Source organism: Bombina bombina, chromosome 3 (genome assembly GCF_027579735.1).
Source record: "Bombina bombina isolate aBomBom1 chromosome 3, aBomBom1.pri, whole genome shotgun sequence".
NCBI classification, from domain to species: Eukaryota; Metazoa; Chordata; class Amphibia; order Anura; family Bombinatoridae; genus Bombina; species Bombina bombina.
This window is the reverse complement of record NC_069501.1, coordinates 1,276,952,710-1,276,974,769: the sequence shown is the minus strand read 5'-3', so window position 1 is coordinate 1,276,974,769 and position 22,060 is coordinate 1,276,952,710. Positions and strand designations below refer to the sequence as shown.

The 22,060-nt window shown below is 38.5% G+C and overlaps 1 pseudogene; it reads left to right on the top strand.

The window, feature by feature from the left end:
- LOC128654736 (interferon-induced very large GTPase 1-like) overlaps window positions 1–22,060 on the top strand; it is a 155,578-nt pseudogene that overhangs the window by 56,612 nt on the left and 76,906 nt on the right.

Below are 22,060 nucleotides of genomic sequence, written 5' to 3'. Positions count from 1 at the left end.
AGAGCTGATTACTTTGGGGCAATGCCCCGCAAAAAGCACTTTTAAGGGCTATTTGTAATTTAGTATAGGGTAGGGAATTTTATTATTTTGGGGGTCTTTTTTATTTTATTAGGGGGATTAGATTAGGTGTAATTAGTTTAAAATTCTTGTAATTCTTTTTTTATTTTCTGTAATTTAGTGGGGGGTTTTTTCCGTAATTTAGTTTATTTCATTTAATTGTAATTAGTTTAATTTAATTTAGTTAATTTATTTATTTATAGAGTAGTGTTAGGTGTAATTGTAACTTAGGTTAGGATTTATTTTACAGGTAATTTTGTACTTATTTTAGCTAGGTAGTTATTAAATAGTTAATAACTATTTAATAACTATTGTACCTAGTTAAAAGAAATACAAAGTTACCTGTAAAATAAAAAAAACCCTAAGCTAGCTACAATGCAACTATTAGTTATATTGTAGCTATCTTATGGTTTATTTTATCGGTAAGTATTTAGTTTTAAATAGGAATAATTTATTTAATTGTAGTTATTTTATTTAGATTTATTTAAATTATATTTAAGTTAGGGGGTGTTAGGGTTAGACTTAGGTTTAGGGGTTAATAAATTTATTATAGTGGCGGCGACGTTGGCGGCTGAAGATTAGGGGCTAATAAATTTAATATAGTTGCGGCGACGTTGGGGGCGGCAGATTAGGGGTTAATAAATATAATGTAGGGTTCGGCGATGTTAGGGGCAGCAGATTAAGGGTTCATTAGAATAATGTAGGTGGCAGCGGAGTCCGGAGCGGCAGATTATGGGTTAATAGTATAATGCAGGTGTCGGCGATGTCGGGGCAGCAGATTAGGGGTTAATAAGTGTAAGATTAGGGGTGTTTAGACTCGGGGTTCATGTTAGGGTGTTAGGTGCAGACATATTTTTTATTTTCCCATAGGAAACAATGGGGCTGCGTTAGGAGCTGAACCCTGCTTTTTTGCAGGTGTTAGGTTTTTTTTCACCCAGCTCAGCCCCATTGTTTTCTATGGGGAAATCGTGCACGAGCACGTTTTTTTTTTTAATTTTTTTTTTTTTTATTGAGGTTTTCAACAGGTACAATAATATGCTCATGTACATCAAAGTAGTAATAATAGTGTGCCAATTATCCTTACACATAGACAATAACAATATTTAACAGTAAAGAACATGGAACAGCAAGGATATAATAGTGCAATATAAAGGTAAAACCTCTTTTTATAGCAAATGCGATTTCCTCCAATAGCAAGTAAGGTCACTCATGGACCCTGTAAGGCTTTAAATACTATAGAGGAGGATTTCTTAGAATAGAAATATCTTGATGAAAGAATTAAAGACTCATCTAGCAAATTATGATAATCAGTCCTGCTGAGTAGAGTGTATTAGTTAGAGTCAATAATGTGAGAATGTGGAAAAGTAGATGCTAGGGGGGTATTTAAGGTTGCGGCATAGGCAAGAAAAGCTGCATGTTTAGCCCTCCTTATCTAGGAGGTTCGTTATGTGGGGGGGGGGGGGAGGTGATAGCTGAAATTCTCAAAGTAAATGGGGAAATGTTTTATTTATTTCTCTATCCCTTGTGTGTTTATAAATGTGGCATTATAGATTTGGAATGTTAGACTGGGCTCATTGAATAAATGGCCTATGTGGGTTACCATGGAGGGAATAAGTGTTAATAGGGATTGGAGACAATTCTAAAAATAGGGTAAGTGGCTGTCTTAACTCATACAGAAAAAAAAAATAAAAAAAAAAATATGAGGATCTATTGTGCACAAGCGACCTCTTGCATAATTATAACAGTTATAAGCAGTTTTCCTAGGTTGCTCTAAGAAAAGCTATATCAGATAATTATATGTGTTAATAGCAGATTGGTGAGCTAAAGCTATTGTGACCTTAGGGATGTATAAACTAGGGAACACCCGTCCATTACTCTGGACCCTTCCAACTCTACAAGCAAAACTAAAGAGCTTTGCGTGGCACCTCTGTGAGAATGATAGCTTATGATACGCCAGCTAGTCAGACATAGTGAACGTTAGTATAAGAAATGTATGAACTTGCCCTGACAGCTCAGCAGCCATACATAAGGTATTGACAACATGCTCCAAACCTTAACTTAAAATAAAAATATTACCTAAAGAAATGGGTTTTCGTTGCGATACAGGGCTAAATCTAAAACTCTCCCACAGGGCCCCATATTTGTATAACATAGGCGTCACTCTGCCCCGGCCGCTGGCAGTAGTGTGTCCTAATTAGAAGCTATAGCAAGACCCTGAGAATAATCGTTATACATGAGAATCATCTTTAAAACTGAGAAATAACTAGAGAAGTGATAATCTAGCCCTACTGAATTAAACATGGAGGCATATATAGATAGTATTAAATTTAGATTCGATTAGCATCCCGCTAGGTGCATATAAAACAGCAAGCAATTTCAACACACGACTGAGCCATGGAAATAAAATAGTATGACCCTATGCTAGAGACGCAGTCATATTGTTATCTAGCCCTAGAGTTCACTTGCATCACCATTTCAACAAAGGTTGTCCAGTTACAAGACAGGCATATTTAGCTAGCATATAACATAGAACCTAGCTTGGTATACATTATACAAATGCTTGCAATGTTACATATTAAAGAGCACAGTAAGGAAGGTTCTTCCCAGCAGGCGGATAGGGAGATTTAAAGTCTATGTGGAAACTGTAAGGTTCTAATCATAGATGATTATTTGTGTCACAGTCTCCCTAGAGGTGAAAAATAATATCCAGAAAATAAGTGTGGCTCCTTATATGTTGTCTGGTTGGGAGCTAAATTCACAAGTGAGCCAACTACTTAACCCACTCTTTTTCCAACATCACAAAGTTAAGCCACAAACTTCCCATTCTAGATAACCATTCGTGGCATCAATTCCCCAGAAGTGCAAAAAAAAAACAAAAAAAAAAACATCCAGAGAGAGAATGTGGTTCCAAATATATTGCCCGTTTGAGAGCCAGACTCGCAAGTGAGCCAAACATTTAACCCACCCCTGTCTTGTCCTGCATCAGAAAGCTTGAGATTAGCGGATCCTCAAAGATAATATAGCAGAGGTCTGAAAGGCAGAGACTAGTGGCTCCTGAGTGTTCTGGAGGTCGATCTCTCTGGTTATGTTCAGGAGTGGGAGCACCAAACATATGCTCAGTCATCAAGTCACCAACACCACGGGGCACAAATAGAGAGTTCCAAACATAGCTGCGTTCCACAGACGCCATGCGCCCCGTAGCAGCCGGTAAGCCCGGGAGAGAGGCACAATCCATTCCACGCACTAATGGTTTGTCGGGCATTCCCGGTCTGGGACCTCCGATCTCCACTTCTGTAATCCTTAATGAATCGCAACCAGCCTCGTCACCGCAGCAGTGGTTGAAAGTTTCATCATGCAGCAGGGAACCGGAGAGGCTGCACGAGGTTCCAGGGGTTGGTGAGTCTGTGTTGCTGCTCTGATCGGGGATAGTGTCGACAATGCTCATGGTAGAGGTGCAATGAGTGGGTCTATAAACTTCAGCCCAGCCCTCATGTAGAGTCGCCTCCAGTCTTGCAAAATGGTCACGAAGAAGCTGCGCCATAGCCTGACCCCAGTCATTTAGGGCCTCCATCGCGGCCAAGTTTAAAGGATAGAGTCAAAGACAATCGTTCAAACTCTCCCAAAGCTTTTGGTATTAGTATAGGACAAAGGATCCTCTTACAATATAAAATAAATTATTTTAGGAGCAGATAAACGAGGTTGATAGCTTATTAAAGTGAGGAGCTCCATTAACACACGTCCGATTCCCTTGGCAGTTGGCTCCGCCCCCCCCGCACGAGCACGTTTTGACTGCTTACCGCTACCGTAAGCAAGGCTTGCAGAAAACTCATAATACCAGCGTTGTCTTAAGGGAGCGGTAAGAAAAAAAGGAGCGTTAGCACCGCACAGCCTTACCGTCAAAACTCGTGATCTAGGCGTTTGTTTTTTGTAACTTTGTAATTTTTTAGTGTAGAATTAAATTATTTGAGTAGGGTTAGGTGTTTAAATATATAATATAGGTTTTTTAATTTGTAATTTTAGTATAATAGTTAGGTTAGATTAATTATTAATTTAATATAGTTTAATGTAATTTTATTATAACAGTTAGGGAAGGTTAATTATTAATTTAATATAGTTTAATGTAATTTTAGTATAATAGTTAGGGTAGGTTAATTAATAGTTTAATATAGTTTAATTTAAATCTAAAGATAAGTTTAAATTTATTATAAGATAGGAATGAGTTAATATTTAATATAAAGTTAGCGGGTTGTTAGGTTTAGGGATTAATAGGTTAATTTAGTTTATGGCGATGTGGGGGGCTGGCAGTTTAGGGGTTAATACATTTATTTAGTTGCGGTGGGCTCCGGGATCGGCAGGATAGGGGTTAATAACTTTATGTAGGTGGTGGCGGTGTCGGGGCAGTAGATTAGGGGTTAATAAGTATAATGTAGGTGGCGGCAGTGTAGGGGGTGGCAGATTAGGGGTTAATAAATATAATGTAGGTGGCGGCGGTGTCGGGGCGGCAGATTAGAGGTTAATATGTATAATGTAGGTAGCGGCGGTGTAGGGGGCAACAGATTAGGGGTTAATAAGTATAATGTAGGTGGCGGCGGTGTAGGTGGCAACAGATTAGGGGTGTTTAGACTCGGGGTATATGTTAGGGTGTTAGGTGTAAACTTTACTTTTATTCTCCCATAGGAATCAATGGGATATCGGGCAGCAGCGAACATGAGCTTTCGCTGCTTTCAGACTCCCATTGATTCCTATGGCATCTGTGGCCTCCAGGGCGGCGGATTGAAACCCAGGTACGCTGGGCCGGAATAGTGGCGAGCGCACCTGGTTGATATTTGTTAACTAGCAAAAGTTGTCAGATAGTGCCGAATTTGCATTTGGAACATCTGTAGTGACATAAGCATCGATCTGTGTTTTGGACTGAGACCGGCGGATCGTATGTTACATAACAATATTCTACTTTTGCCGGTCTGTAGCCTTTGATAAATAAGGGGAATCAGGCTCGCCACAATTACGTTGCGGAATTCCAGCGTATTTGCGGTTGACGGCTTGATAAATAGGCCCCATTGAGTCTGTATTAAAAGCACATACCCTCAGCTACATACATGCTTTTTATATATTTTAATATTTGTTTATGAGAGTCCACATATCCATTTTAGAAATTTTGGGTATTATATATAGCGCCTCATATAGGGCCACCAACCCTATTTATCTAAGTTTGACCCTTACAGTATATGATATAGACTGCTATTAGGGCTATAACAGGATTATTAGAGGGGTTTAATAGATCTATATTCAAAACTCTGCTGCTTATATAAAGAGAATAACAGTATTATATAAAAGTTGAAGATCAACTTACACTACCAGTTATAACAAAATGTAAAAGGTGTATAACTGGCTCAGAAAAAAAACAACCTTTTTCTTTAAAAGCAAACCACTCATTAACCTGAAATAACATCTGTAAAATATTATTCATCATGATTAGCAATAATACACAGCGAGCACTATCACATTAAAGTGATGGTAACTCCTAGCGTTTGTTATACCTCTCTATCATTTATTCATCTATTTTTAAGGAACACGATTGTACATATCCCTGCGAGAGCCCCATATAGCTCCATCTTGTAGTTCTATAAGTGGTGTTAAAGGTCTGCCTAGATGATAAAAAGGCAGAAATAAAATCCTCAAACTGTAAACTATAGTAATGAAACACTTGTAGAAGGTGGATGTCCCACAAGATTCCCCTTTGCAGATGTATCTGATCTTGTAGAAGTGATGCGACCACTGATGGCAACAAGTTAGTCTACTTGCTTGTTGCAACCAATGCTGATATATAGCAGCTGTAACATTGCTTTGTGAGACTGTACGTTCAGTAAAATAAGCAATATCCGGGCCGCACTCCTCATTCCCATTTATAAGAGGATCCAGCTCACACGATCACTCAGACATCTGCTGATTTAGAGGATCGTCAACAGGGAGGCAGGGTAGAAATTTTAAAATAGTTTATGCATTAAATATTCCAACCTTGCAAAACGGTCATACAAAGTCTGTAACATCACGGCTTCCCATGTGACCACTATGATGACAACATTAAAGGGACATTCCAGTCAAAATGCACTTAGATTAATTCCATATTTGAATAGAAACATATTTGCAATTTATATGTATTAGCAAAAAGGCTTCTAGTAAAAGTTATTACTGGTTTAGTGTTAACATATTTTCACTGCATGTGCATATGAAGCATATCTAGATATTCTCTGTTCACCAGCTTTTTAAATACTACAGCTGCTCAAAGCACCAGTGGGACTTGTATCATATCAGCAATTAACAAATTAATTAATTAGAGCGGATTCGTGTTCATTCGCCCTCCTCTTCAACACTATTTGAAGCTCTCACGAGGTTATAAAAATTTCTACAGTTACGCTTGCGTCTTTTCCGACTCAGCGTACCTGGTTTTCAATCTGCCACCCTTCAGGTCGCGGATACCATAGAACTCAATGGGAGTCCGAAAACACAGAAAGCTTGTGTTAGATGCTGCAAGAGAATTAACATAATACAGCTAACTTCCTTTTTATTTTTTGAAAAAATCTATGTGCACTATGTTTAAGCCATGTAATACAAGTCCCACTCTCCACTTCATACCATATTTGACTCAAACTCCTAAATAACCCACACACTAGTGAATTTTTCCACCACTTTTGATTGGAATATGCATAATCACATTATTTATGACATCAGTCAATCTGATTCAAATACACATTATAAACTATCACTAACAAATCAAATTGCTCGATACTTCTGTCATTGATCACTCATCAGAACTTGTAAGTGCCATTTGTTACATTGTGTATTATACTTTGTATGTATATGTGAAATTAGTATTAAAGATAAACATTGATGCTGACATTAGGACACCCAGTGTAATATTTTAGACAAGGTTTTTAAAATTCAAATTGATGTTTGATTCAATAGAATCTTAAGCTGATAGCTCAAAGGGATAGTCCACCTAACATTAAACTGTCATGATTCAGATACAGCATAAATTAAAATCACTTCTTTAATGTCATGCTATTTTCAGTGTATTTCTTCCTTCTCTTGAATTTCTTTCTCAGTAAGAAAAGTCATCTTATATGCCAGCCCATTTTATAACACCTGTGAAGGGGTGTTTTTTTAAAAAATAGATTGCAATCAGGAGGGGTTAGACATGTGCAGAGAGAAACCTGGCCCAGCTCTTAAAGGGACAGGAAACCCCAAAATATTATTTCATAATTTAGATAGAGCATACAATTTTAAACAACCTTCCAATTTACTTCAATTATCAAATTTGCTTCATTTTCTTGTTATCCTTTGCTGAAGGAACAGCATTGCACTACTGCCAGCTATCTGAACACATCTATTTAGCCAATTACAAGGGACAAATGTGTGCAGGCACCAATTAACAGTTAGCTCCCACTAGTGCAACTTTTTTACTTTCCTATCCCTTTAAAATATCCATAAATTGCAAATAAATACATATGCTACCCTGATTACATGTTATATTTGCAATTATTCCTGCTCAGAATAATAATACATTTACAATATATACATATAGTGGCATAAATAAACAAAGAGATATGACAGACAACAAAAGGAACTTAGGGACATGCAAATATGTTTGCAAAAGATTTCTGACATACACACACACACACACACACACACACACACACACACACACACACACATACATGCATACATATATATATATATATATATATATATGTGTGTGTGTGTGTGTATACATACTCAAATATGTATGTCCAATATTAAAAATTCTAATAATTCACACTCCACTTTGCACTAAATATGTCGCTGTTTGCTTTATTCGCAATTAGTCCTGCTCAGAAAAAGAATACATTTACAGTATATACTATAATGTGCTGAAGAGAAATGTGCTTGTTCGTGGACAGTAATGAAATGGTATAAAAAAAGTTGGGAAAAACCTAAATGACTGTTAGTTAACACCAGTCCGATGCTCTTCGCACCGTACTTGCCACGCCTGTTTTTGACGGCTTTTTTGATAAATAAGGCGGTCGTATTAAAATCCGCAGCCGCAATGTTTGGCAATGTTTGGCAAATGTATTGACGCCCACGAATGCAAAATAGTTGACGCTTTGATAAATATCCCCCATTGAGTCATTAACGGATGGTGCAAGCACCTTAGACTCTCTGTGCAAGTGTTGTCTTTAAAATGCTGGTGCACGGTGCATACTTAAATACACTTTTTAAACTGCCATATCTTTTATAAGAAGCATTTTTGCTAATACGTGTATATTAGAAAAATTATTTTTTTATTCAAAACTGAAATGCATCCATGTGGATTGCAATTTTGGCTTTAATGTCCCTTTAACTTGCAATAGAGTTGAATGGTTTAGAGTATGTATCCGATATTGTTAACAGGAAGGTTAAATGCTGGTCGGTGTTAAAAGTAATTCGTTTAGCAGTCAAGAACTCAATAAGAAAACCACTAGCTGTCCGAACTGGCAGGGGCGAAACTACAGGGGGTGCAGAGGTCGCAATTGCAATCAGCCAATAGAATGCGAGCTCAATCTGATTGGCTGATTGGATCAGCCAATCGGATTGAACTTGATTCTGATTGGCTGATTCCATCAGCCAATCAGAATATTCCTACCTTAATTCCGATTGGCTGATAGAATCCTATCAGCCAATCGGAATTCGAGGGACGCCATCTTGGATGACGTCCCTTAAAGGAACCGTCATTCGTCGGGAGTCGCCGGAAGAAGAGGATGGATCCGCGTCGGCTGCTTCAAGATGGACCCGCTCCGCACCGGATGGAAGAAGATAGAAGATGCCGCTTGGATGAAGATGTTTGCCGGTCCGGATGTCCTCTTCTTGCCGGATAGGAGGAAGACTTTGGAGCCTCTTCTGGACCTCTTCAGCCACCGGATGATGGATCGCCAACCCCCGCTTGGGTTGGATGAAGATTTTGGAGCCAGGACGGATCGGTGATACCTGGTGAGGTGAAGACAAGGTAGGAAGATCTTCAGGGGCTTAGTGTTAGGTTTATTTAAGGGGGGTTTGGGTTAGATTAGGGGTATGTGGGTGGTGGGTTGTAATGTTGGGGGGGGTATTGTATGTTTTTTTTACAGGCAAAAGAGCTGAATTTCTTGGGGCATGCCCCGCAAAGGGCCCTGTTCAGGGCTGGTAAGGTAAAAGAGCTTTTAACTTTATTAATTTAGAATAGGGTAGGGCATTTTTTTTATTTTGGGGGTCTTTGTTATTTTATTAGGGGGCTTAGAGTAGGTGTAATTAGTTTAAAATTGTTGTAATATTTTTCTTATGTTTGTAAATATTTTTTTATTTTTTGTAACTTAGTTCTTTTTTATTTTTTGTACTTTAGTTAGTTTATTTAATTGTATTTATTTGTAGGAATTGTATTTAATTTATTTATTGATAGTGTAGTGTTAGGTTTTATTGTAGGTAATTGTAGGTATTTTATTTAATTAATTTAATGATAGTGTAGTGTTAGGTTTAATTGTAACTTAGGTTAGGATTTATTTTACAGGTAATTTTGTAATTATTTTAACTAGGTAACTATTAAATAGTTCTTAACTATTTAATAGCTATTGTACCTGGTTAAAATAATTACAAAGTTGCCTGTAAAATAAATATTAATCCTAAAATAGCTACAATGTAATTATAATTTATATTGTAGCTATATTAGGATTTATTTTACAGGTAAGTATTTAGCTTTAAATAGGAATAATTTATTTAATAAGAGTTAATTAATTTCGTTAGATTTAAATTATATTTAACTTAGGGGGGTGTTAGTGTTAGGGTTAGACTTAGCTTTAGGGGTTAATCCATTTATTATAGTAGCGGTGAGCTCCGGTCGGCAGATTAGGGGTTAATAATTGAAGTTAGGTGTCGGCGATGTTAGGGAGGGCAGATTAGGGGTTAATACTATTTATTATAGGGTTAGTGAGGCGGATTAGGGGTTAATAACTTTATTATAGTAGCGCTCAGGTCCACTCGGCAGATTAGGGGTTAATAAGTGTAGGCAGGTGGAGGCGACGTTGAGGGGGGCAGATTGGGGTTAATAAATATAATATAGGGGTCGGCGGTGTTAGGGGCAGCAGATTAGGGGTACATAGGGATAATGTAAGTAGCGGCGGTTTACGGAGCGGCAGATTAGGGGTTAATAATATAATGCAGGGGTCAGCGATAGCGGGGGCGGCAGATTAGGGGTTAATAAGTGTAAGGGTAGGGGTGTTTAGACTCGGGGTACATGTTAGAGTGTTAGGTGCAGACGTAGGAAGTGTTTCCCCATAGGAAACAATGGGGCTGCGTTAGGAGCTGAACGCGGCTTTTTTGCAGGTGTTAGGTTTTTTTTCAGCTCAAACAGCCCCATTGTTTCCTATGGGGGAATCGTGTACGAGCACGTTTTTGAGGCTGGCCGCATCCGTAAGCAACTCTGGTATCGAGAGTTGCATTTGCACTAAAAATGCTCTACGCTCCTTTTTTGGAGCCTAACGCAGCATTTTTTTGGACTCTCAATACCAGAGTTCATTTTATGGTGCGGCCAGAAAAAAGCCCGCGTAGCTAACGCACCCCCTTGGCCGCCAAACTCCAAATCTAGCCGTTAGAGTCTTGCACCTTGGCCCTGTGCTTTCTAGTTACGCCTCTGCACACTGGAAACCGGTTTATCTGGGGGGGAGTTGTTGCCTAGTTTTAGGCTGCCGCCCTAGGCCTTGTACTTCCTATCTGTGGCCTTGGTATTATAAACTCAGTGGAGAAAAGCTGGAATATAGCCATGATAACTGGTGAAGTCAGATTCTTGGGGATTTTGTAAGATATTTTGCTGTTATTTCTCAGTAATCGGCGGATTATTGAGGATTCTATCAGAGCGCTCAAAAATGTGTCCCCTCTGGTACGCTGCAGGGACATTCCCGTAGGCCTCAATTCATTTTTATGTTAACTCTTGTGCAGCAGTAAATTAGGGTGCAGTATAAATAACCTCTCTATGATTAAGCAACTTAACAATTGTCTATGAATCCATTCTATTGTGTTCGCGCCCACCTTTGTTTTAGGAGGGGGGCGTTGTGTGTATAATAGACCCAGCATTTGTTATTTCTCATATTTGTGTCAATGCCTTTTTGAGGCATTTTACTTCCCATTGCTTATATGAGTGTGTCAGACCTGATATACAGTATTAGCAGTTCCTTCACTTTGTGTCCAATTTTCTGTCATGGGTTTGGCAATTAATACCTTGCATTAATCTAGTGTCATGTCATCCCCTACAGTGTCATTCTACTTTGGAACTGCTGGTTGTCTTAGGTGTGGACTGCAGGGAAAGTTGGTGAGGGCACTATTACATGGACTTATTGTGGTCAGTAAGGTCAGTAAGGTATTTACCCAGGAACTTTGTTAAAAAGTGTGGTGCTGGGAGTGGGTTAGAAAACTTGTAAATACCAGGTACAGGTGAATGGGTCCATGTGGTCTCATTTTCAAAGAAGTTGTTCATCACTACTTTAGACCATCTTGATCTATGCATACGTCAATATTGTATTTAAAATCCAGGACCATATTATGCATAAACAGGTCCACATATTTTTTAACTTGTTGTGAGAGAAGGCTCAGACTGGGAAAGAAAAATGTGAAAGGCAGGAGAAAAGAGAGAAATCAAGAACAAGAAAGGGAAATAGAAAACAACAGTGATAAGATACAACTGTACAGCTTATCTAATCAAATACAACTAAAAATAACATTTCTATTGTACAGTTATTGTAAATATTTTGTGGATATACAATGAGGGGCCTTCCATAATTTTGTTATTTATTTGTAGGCTACAATTCAACAATGGATCCTAATGAAAGCACTTTACAAGCTATAACCAGTCTACAAACAGGTGGACAAGCATCTCAACCAGATGAAGATTCACAGACCACAATTACCCATGAGGAAACAGATGGATACACAGAAATCACTGATATTGATCAGCAAATCAATACACAGGGAGCTGGTACTGATCATCAAATAGATACACAAGGAGCTGTTACTGATCAGCAAATAGATACACAGGGAGATGGTACTGATCATCAAATAGATACACAGGGAGCTGTTACTGATCAGCAAATAGACACACAGGGAGCTGGTACTGATCATCAAATAGATACACAGGAAGCTGATACTGATCAGCAAATAGATAGAGACACACATGGCACTGTTACTGATCAGCAAATAGATAGAGACACACATGGCACTGTTACTGATCAGCAAATAGATAGAGACACACATGGCACTGTTACTGATCAGCAAATAGATAGAGACACACAGAGAGCTGTTACTGATCAGCAAATAGATAGAGACACACATGGCACTGTTACTGATCAGCAAATAGATAGAGACACACAGAGAGCTGTTACTGATCAGCAAATAGATAGAGACACACAGAGAGCTGTTACTGATCAGCAAATAGATAGAGACACAAATGGCACTGTTACTGATCAGCAAATAGATAGAGACACACAGAGAGCTGTTACTGATCAGCAAATAGATAGAGACACACATGGCACTATTACTGATCAGCAAATAGATAGAGACACACAGAGAGCTGTTACTGATCAGCAAATAGATAGAGACACACATGGCACTATTACTGATCAGCAAATAGATAGAGACACACATGGCACTATTACTGATCAGCAAATAGATAGAGACACACAGGGAGCTGATACTGATAGGCAAATAGATAGAGACACACAGGGAGCTGATACTGATCAGCAAATAGATAGAGACACACAGGGAGCTGATACTGATCAGCAAATAGATAGAGACACACATGGCACTGTTACTGATCAGCAAATAGATAGAGACACACATGGCACTATTACTGATCAGCAAATAGATAGAGACACACATGGCACTGTTACTGATCAGCAAATAGATAGAGACACACATGGCACTATTACTGATCAGCAAATAGATAGAGACACACAGGGAGCTGATACTGATCAGCAAATAGATAGAGACACACATGGCACTATTACTGATCAGCAAATAGATAGAGACACACAGGGCACTATTACTGATCAGCAAATAGATAGAGACACACAGGGAGCTGATACTGATCAGCAAATAGATAGAGACACACAGGAAGCTGGTACTGATCTACAAACACACGGAGAAGCCTACATGATTATTACCCAGATGAGAAATGAATTAATACAGATTTTTCAGGAGGATGCAGAAACTTTGCTTGATGAACTGGGCTCTTTGCTCAGTCTCAATTTAGATGATTATATGCTCCTGAATCAAGTTGACCCAGAAGAGAGGACTGAAATGCTGTTAAACCTGATACTTCAGAATGGGGAACCTGCCTGCCAGACATTCCTTCAGCATCTAGAGAACATGATCCTTCGGTTTCCATTATTGTCTTCCCTGTCACACAGTGAGTATGGTGCACGTTTAGTATTATTATATGAAATAAACTCATGCAAATATTTTTAAAATGGTTTTAAATTCTATGTAACCCACCAGTGATACAGTATGAGTAACCCCCAGGAGTAAGCCAAAGATACAAGGTGCCAGGGTGCTGAGATATACTGCTGCTACTTTTACATTTGTGCAAAATTTAAATTTTAAAGGCACATTATATTCAAAGAACGTTCTATCATGCATATGTAAATGTGATATGTATTATTATTATTATTATCAGTTATTTATAGAGCAGCAACAGGTTCCGCAGCGCTAAAGACATGGGTCTAATATGCAGGTGACAGTTATAGGAGACAAAGACATTCATTCCTGTCAAGAGTTTCACTGTTGTAAATCATCTCTAATGAAGGTGATCTACAAACCAGCTAGACTTGTAGGCTTACATGCTAAGGGGTTCAAGGGGATATCTAAAGGAGGAGAGGAACTAAGATTGTAAAATGTTAGTGTATATTGCATGCATTCCTGAACAGTAGAGTCTTTAAAGGGACACTCAGGTTAAATAAAATTTTCATGATTCAGATACAGCATGTAATTTCTTTCATGTAATTAGCAAGAGTCCATGAGCTAGTGACGTATGGGATATACATTCCTACCAGGAGGGGCAAAGTTTCCCAAACCTTAAAAATGCCTATAAATACACCCCTCACCACACCCACAAATCAGTTTTACAAACTTTGCCTCCCGTGGAGGTGGTGAAGTAAGTTTGTGCTAGATTCTACATTGATATGCGCTTCGCAACAGGTTGAAGCCCGGTTTTCCTCTCAGAGTACAGCGAATGTCAGAGGGATGTGAAGAGAGTATTGCCTATTTGAATACAATGGTCTACCTCTAGGGGATCTATTTCATAGGTTCTCTGTTATCGGTCGTAGAGATTTCTTCTCCTACCTCCCTTTTCAGATCGACGATATACTCTTATATACCATTACCTCTACTGATTCTCGTTTCAGTACTGGTTTGGCTATCTACTATATGTAGATGAGTGTCCTGGGGTAAGTAAGTCTTATTTTTTTGTGACACTCTAAGCTATGGTTGGGCACTTTATATGTAAAGTTCTAAATATATGTCTGTAAACTTATATTTGCCTTGATTCAGGATAATCAGTATTCCTTTTCAATACAGACTGTCAGTTTCATTATTGGGATAATGCTTTCAATTTATTTTTTCTTACCTTGAAAAATTTTTATTCGACCATTTTTTCCTGTGTGCTGTTAGGCTCGCAGGGGCAGAAAATGTTTCTTTTTATTACGTCATTTTTGGCGCAAACTTTTTTGGCGCAACGTTTTCTTTGACGCATGCGTATTCAGACATTTTTTTGCGCCAAAAAATGTGGGATTTGGCTCCAAAAATCTTGGTGCCAAAAAATGTGGGCGTCTTTTTTTGTCTCACTTTTTTTACTCACATTATTTAAACATCTCTCTTTCATGGCTTCTGGTTTCTAGAAGCTTATTATTTGGCATTCTTTCCCATTCCTGAAACTGTCATTTAAGGAAATTGATAATTTTGCTTTATATGTTGTTTTTTCTATTACATATTGCAAGATGTCTCATCCTGACCCTGGATCTCAATCCACTAATGGACAGACGCTGCCTGATGCTGGTTCTACCAAAGTTAAGTGCATATGTTGTAAACTTGTGGTAACTGTTCCTCCAGCTGTAGTTTGTGCAAGTTGTCATGATAAAGTTTCCAATGCAGATTGTGTCTCCATTAGTAATAATCCTTTACCTGTTGTTGTTCCTTCAACATCTAATGTTCAGGATGTTCCTGTTAATGTAAAAGAATTTGTTTCTAATTCTATTAGGAAGGCTCTGTCTGTTATTCCTCCTTCCAGTAAACGTAAAAGGTCTTTCAAGACTTCTCACATTTCAGATGAATTTTTAGGTGACCGTCATCATTCTGACTTATCTGATTCTGATGAGGTTTTTTCTGGTTCAGAAGATTCTACTACAGATATTGATTCTGATAAATCCTCGTATTTATTTAAAATGGAGTTTATTCGTTCATTACTTAAAGAAGTTTTGATTGCATTAGATATGGAGGAGTCCAGTCCTCCTGATGCTAAAACTACTAAACGTTTAAATTCGGTTTATAAACCTCATGTGCTAATTCCGGAAGTTTTTCCAGTTCCTGATGCTATCTCAGATGTGATTGCTAGGGAATGGGATAGTCTGGGTACTTCTTTTACTACTTCTCCAAGGTTTAAGAAATTGTACCCTGTTCCATCTGATAGATTGGAGTTTTGGGATAAAGTCCCTAAAGTCGATGGGGCTATCTATACCCTTGCTAAACGTACTGCTATTCCTACGGCAGATAGCACTTTGTTTAAAGATCCTTTAGATAGGAAAATTTAATCTTTTTTAAGAAAAGCTTATTTATGTTCAGGTAATCTACTTAGACCTGCTATATCTTTGGCTGATGTTGCTGCAGCTTCAACTTTTTGGTTGGAGGCTTTAGCGCAACAAGTGACAGATCATAATGCATATAGCATTGTTAAACTTCTTCAACATGCTAATAACTTTGTCTGTGATGCCATTTTTTATATCATTAGAGTTGATGTCCGGTATATGTCTTTAGCTATTTTAGCTAGAAGAGCTTTATGGCTTAAAACTTGGAATGTAGATATGACTTCTAAGTCAACTTTGCTTTCTCTCTCTTTCCAAGGTAATAAGTTATTTGGTTCTCAGTTGGATTCTATAATTTCAACTGTTACTGGAGGGAAGGGAGCCTTTTTGCCCCAGGGCAAAAAATCTAAAGGTAATTATAGGGCTGCTAATTGTTTTCGTTCCTTTAGTCAGAATAAGGAGCAGAAGCCCGACCCTTCTCCTAAAGGAACAGTTTCCGGTTTTAAACCTTATCCAGTCTGGAATAAATCCAAGCCTTCCAGAAAGTCAAAGCCTGCTCCTAAATCCGCATGAAGGTGCGGCCCTCATTCCAGCGCAGCTGGTAGGGGGCAGGTTACGATTTTTCAAAGATGTTTGGATCAATTCGATTCGCAATCTTTGGATTCAGAACATTGTTTCACAAGGGTACAGAATAGGTTTCAAGGTAAGACCACCTGTGAGAAGATTTTTTCTCTCACGCATTCCAGTAAATCCAGTGAAGGCTCAGGCGTTTCTGAAATGTGTTTCAGACCTAGAGTTAGCTGGGGTAATTATGCCAGTTCCAGTTCTGGAACGGGGTCTGGGGTTTTATTCAAATCTATTCATTGTGCCAAAGAAAGAGAATTCTTTCAGACCAGTTCTGGATCTAAAAATATTGAATCGTTACGTAAGGATACCAACATTCAAGATGGTGACTATAAGAACTATTCTTCCTTTTGTTCAGCAAGGGCATTATATGTCTACAATAGACTTACAGGATGCATACCTGCATATTCAAATTCATCCAGATCACCATCAGTTTCTGAGATTCTCTTTTCTAGACAAGCATTACCAGTTTATTGCTCTTCCATTTGGTCTAGCAACTGCGCCAATGATCTTTTCGAAGGTTCTAGGTGCCCTTCTCTCTGTAATCAGAGAACAGGGTATTGCGGTATTTCCTTATCTGGACGATATCTTGGTACTAGCTCAGTCTTTACATTCTGCAGAATCTCACACGAATCAACTTGTGTTGTTTCTTCAAAGACATGGTTGGAGGATCAATTTACCAAAGAGTTCCTTGTTTCCTCAGACAAGAGTAACCTTTTTAGGTTTCCAAATAGATTCATTGTCCATGACTTTGTCTCTGACAGAAAAGAGATGTCTGAAATTGGTTTCAGCCTGTCGAAACCTTCAGTCTCAATTGTTCCCTTCGGTAGCTTTATGCATGACTGCTGCTTCGGACGCGATCCCTTTTGCTCGTTTTCACATGAGATCACTCCAGCTTTGTATGCTGAACCAGTGGTGCAGGGATTATACAAGGATATCACAAATAATATCCTTAAATCCCAATGTTCGATCATCTCTAACTTGGTGGATGGATCACCATCGTTTAATTCAAGGGGCCTCTTTTGTTCGTCCAACCTGGACTGTGATCTCAACAGATGCGAGTCTTTCAGGTTGGGGAGCTGTATGGGGATCTCTGACGGCGCAGGGCGTTTGGGAATCTCAGGAGGCGAGATTACCAATCAACATTTTGGAACTCCTTCCGATTTTCAGAGCTCTTCAGTTCTGGTCTCTTCTGAAGAGAGAATTGTTTATTTGTTTTCAAACAGACAATGTCACGACCGTGGCATATGTCAACCATCAAGGTGGGACTCACAGTCCTCAAGCTATGAAAGAAGTATCTCGGATACTTGTATGGGCGGAATCCAGCTCCTGTCTAATTTCTGAGGTTCACATCCCAGGTGTAGACAATTGTGAAGCAGATTATCTCAGTCGCCAGACATTACATCCGGGCGAATGGTCCCTTCATCCAGAGGTTTTTCTTCAGATTGTGCAAATCTGGGGTCTTCCAGAAATAGATCTGATAGCCTCTCATCTAAACAAGAAATTTCCCAGGTATCTGTCCAGATCCCGGGATCCTCAGGCGGAAACAGTGGATGCGTTGTCACTTCCTTGGAATTATCATCCTGCTTATATCTTTCCGCCTCTAGTTCTTCTTCCAAAAGTAATCTCCAAGATTCTAATGGAACGTTCATTTGTACTGCTGGTGGCTCCAGCATGGCCACACAGGTTTTGGTTTGCGGATCTCGTTCGGATGGCCAGTTGCCAACCTTGGACACTTCCATTAAGGCCAGACCTTCTATCTCAAGGCCCATTTTTCCATCAGGATCTCAAATCATTAAATTTGAAGGTATGGAGATTGAACGCTTGATCCTTAGTCATAGAGGTTTCTCTGACTCAGTGATTAATACTATGTTACAGGCTCGTAAGTCCGTCTCTAGGAAGATTTATTATCGCGTTTGGAAGATTTACATCTCTTGGTGTTCTTCTCATAAATTCTCCTGGCATTCTTTCAGAATTCCTAGGATTTTACAATTTCTTCAGGACGGTTTGGATAAAGGTTTCTCTGCAAGTTCTTTGAAAGGACAAATCTCTGCTCTTTCTGTTCTTTTTCACAGAAAGATTGCTAATCTTCCTGATATTCATTGTTTTGTACAGGCTTTGGTCCGTATCAAACCTGTCATTAAGTCGATATCTCCTCCTTGCAGTCTTAATTTGGTTTTGAAAGCTTTGCAGGCTCCTCCGTTTGAGCCTATGCATTCTTTGGACATTAAATTACTTTCCTGGAAAGTATTGTTCCTTTTGGCTATCTCTTCTGCTAGAAGAGTTTCTGAGTTATGTGCTCTTTCTTGTGACTCTCCTTTTCTGATTTTTCATCAGGATAAGGCAGTGTTGCGGACTTCATTTCAATTTTTACCTAAGGTTGTGAATTCTAACAACATTAGTAGAGAAATTGTTGTTCCTTCATTGTGTCCTAATCCTAAGAATTCTAAGGAAAGATCATTACATTCTTTGGATGTAGTTAGAGCTTTGAAATACTATGTTGAAGCTACTAAAGATTTTAAAAGACTTCCAGTCTATTTGTTATCTTTTCTGGTTCTAAGAAAGGTCAGAAGGCTTCTGCCATTTCTTTGGCATCTTGGTTAAAGTCTTTGATTCATCTTGCTTATGTGGAGTCGGGTAAGTCCCCTCCCCAAAGGATTATGGCTCATTCTACTAGGTCAGTTTCTACTTCCTGGGATTTTAGGAATGAAGCTTCTGTTGATCAGATTTGCAAAGCAGCTACTTTGTCTTCTTTGCATACTTTTACTAAATTCTACCATTTTGATGTGTTTTCTTCTTCTGAAGCAGTTTTTGGTAGAAAAGTACTTCAGGCAGCTGTTTCTGTTTGATTCGTCTGCTTATAATTTCAGTTTTTTTCATTATTAAGATTAAAACTTTTGATTTGGGTTGTGGATTATTTTTTCAGCGGAATTGGCTGTCTTTATTTTTATCCCTCCCTCTCTAGTTCCATATCTGGGGTATTTGCTATCCCATACGTCACTAGCTCATGGACTCTTGCTAATTACATGAAAGAAAACATAATTTATGTAAGAACTTACCTGATAAATTCATTTCTTTCATATTAGCAAGAGTCCATGAGGCCCACCCTTTTTGTGGTGGTTATGATTTTTTGTATAAAGCACAATTATTCCAATTCCTTATTTTTGATGCTTTCGCACTTTTTCTTATCACCCCACTTCTTGACTATTCGTTAAACTGAATTGTGGGTGTGGTGAGGGGTGTATTTATAGGCATTTTTAAGGTTTGGGAAACTTTGCCCCTCCTGGTAGGAATGTATATCCCATACGTCACTAGCTCATGGACTCTTGCTAATTTGAAAGAAATGAATTTATCAGGTAAGTTCTTACATAAATTATGTTTTTAAACAACTTTCCAATTTACTTCCATTAAAAAAAAATGTGCACAATCTTTTATATTTACACTTTTTTTTAAGTCACCAGGTCCTACTGAGCATGTACAAAAACTCAGACTATACGTATATGCATTTGTGATTGGCTGATTCCTATCACATGGTACAGGGGGAGTGGAAATATACATAACTTTGAAATGTGTTAGAAAATAATCTACTACTCATTTGAAATTCAAAAAAAGATGGTGTGTAACAAAAGCTATACACCAGAGGGCGCTATGAGCCTTATACAGATTCCTATATATCCCTAAATCACAATAAACATATGAATATATTTGCTCAATACATACAAACTCCCCCAATGGAAAAGAAATCTGTCCAATTTATGGTAAGGAATACCCAAAGTCTTATTTCAAAGTCCAAATTGCAGAGTTAGTTTCACACTTTAAGGCTTGTACACCGAATATTCAGGCTGCTCTCTCCCTTCCTCCACTGTGTGGTAGTAGCTCTAAAAAGAGAGGCGCCCAAATGTGTGTATCTGTAACAAACTGTGATTTGAAGATGTGATAAGTTTTAACACAGACTACTCACAATTTGAATGAGCACACTTATGTGCTTGTAGTTGCGGGCTGGCTATCAGAGCTACCCAGCTGGCTCCCTCCGGTCTCCACTCACTCTCAGTCTGCAAATACAAAAGCGCCCAAATGTGTGTATCTGTGATAGTGAATTAAATCAGCACCAAACTTTTTTTTTTTGTATTTTTTTTACAGGTAAAAGAGCTGATTACTTTGGGGCAATGCTCCGCAAAAAGCCGTTTTAAGGGCTGGTAAAAGAGCTGATTACTTTGTAATTTAGTTTAGGGTAGGGAATTTTATTATTTTGGGGGGCTTTTTTATTTTATTAGGGGGCTTAGATTAGGTATAATTAGATTAAAATTCTTGTAATATTTTTTTATTTTTTGTAATTTAGTGTTTGTTTTTTTTGTATTATATTTTAGTTAATTGAATTGTATTTTAGTTTAGATAATTGTAGTTAATTTATTTAATTAATTTATTGATAGTGTAGTGTTAGGTGTATGTGTAACTTAGGTTAGGATTTATTTTACAGGTAATTTTGTAATTATTTTAACTAGGTAGCTATTAAATAGTTATTAACTATTTAATAGCTATTGTACCTAGTTAAAATAAATACAAAGTTGCCTGTAAAATAAATATAAATCCTAAAATAGCTACAATGTAACTAATAGTTAGGGGTTAATACATTTATTATAGTGGCGGCGATGTCCGGTCGGCAGATTAGGGGTTAATAAGTGTAGGTAGGTGGCGGCGACATTGGGAGGGGGACAGATTAGGGGTTAATAAATATAATATAGGTGTCGGAGATGTTAGGGGCAGCAGATTAGGGGTTCATAGCTATAATGTAGGTGGCGGCGGTGTCCTGTCGGAAGATTAGGGGTTAAATATTTTTATTATAGGGTTTGTGATGTGGGGGGGCCTCGGTTTAGGGGTTCATAGGTAGTTTATGGGTGTTAGTGTACTTTGTAGCACTGTAGTTAAGAGCTTTATGTTCTGGCGTTAGCCCATAAAACTCTTAACTACTGACTTTCTTTTGTGGTTGGACCCCATCCCTTCACAACTTCTCCCCTCCCTCTCTTCTACACTTACCCCTATACTCACACACATCTTCAACCTCTCCATCAGCACTGGTATAGTTCCCACCTCACTTAAACATGCATTAGTCACACCAATCCTCACAAAAACTTCTCTCGATCCAACCTCCCCATCCAACTACCGCCCTATTTCCCTACTACCTCTTGCCTCAAAACTTCTTGAAAAGCTAGTATATGAACGTCTATCCCATTTCCTTACATTAAACTCCCTCCTTGACCCACTGAAATCTGGATTTCACCCCCTTCACTCAACAGAGACAGCAATAGTTAAGGTTACCAACAACCTACATACAGCAAAATCAAAATGCTACTTCTCTCTACTTATCCTCCTTGATCTGTCTGCAGCCTCTGATACTGTTGACCACTCTCTTTTGCTCCATACCCTCCAATCTTTCAGCATCTGTGACACAGCTCTCTCTTGGTTCTCTTCCTATCTGTCTAACCGTACCTTTAGTGTAGCCTTCTCTGGGGCATCCTCTGCCCCATTACCTCTTTCTGTTGGGGTACCGCAAGGCT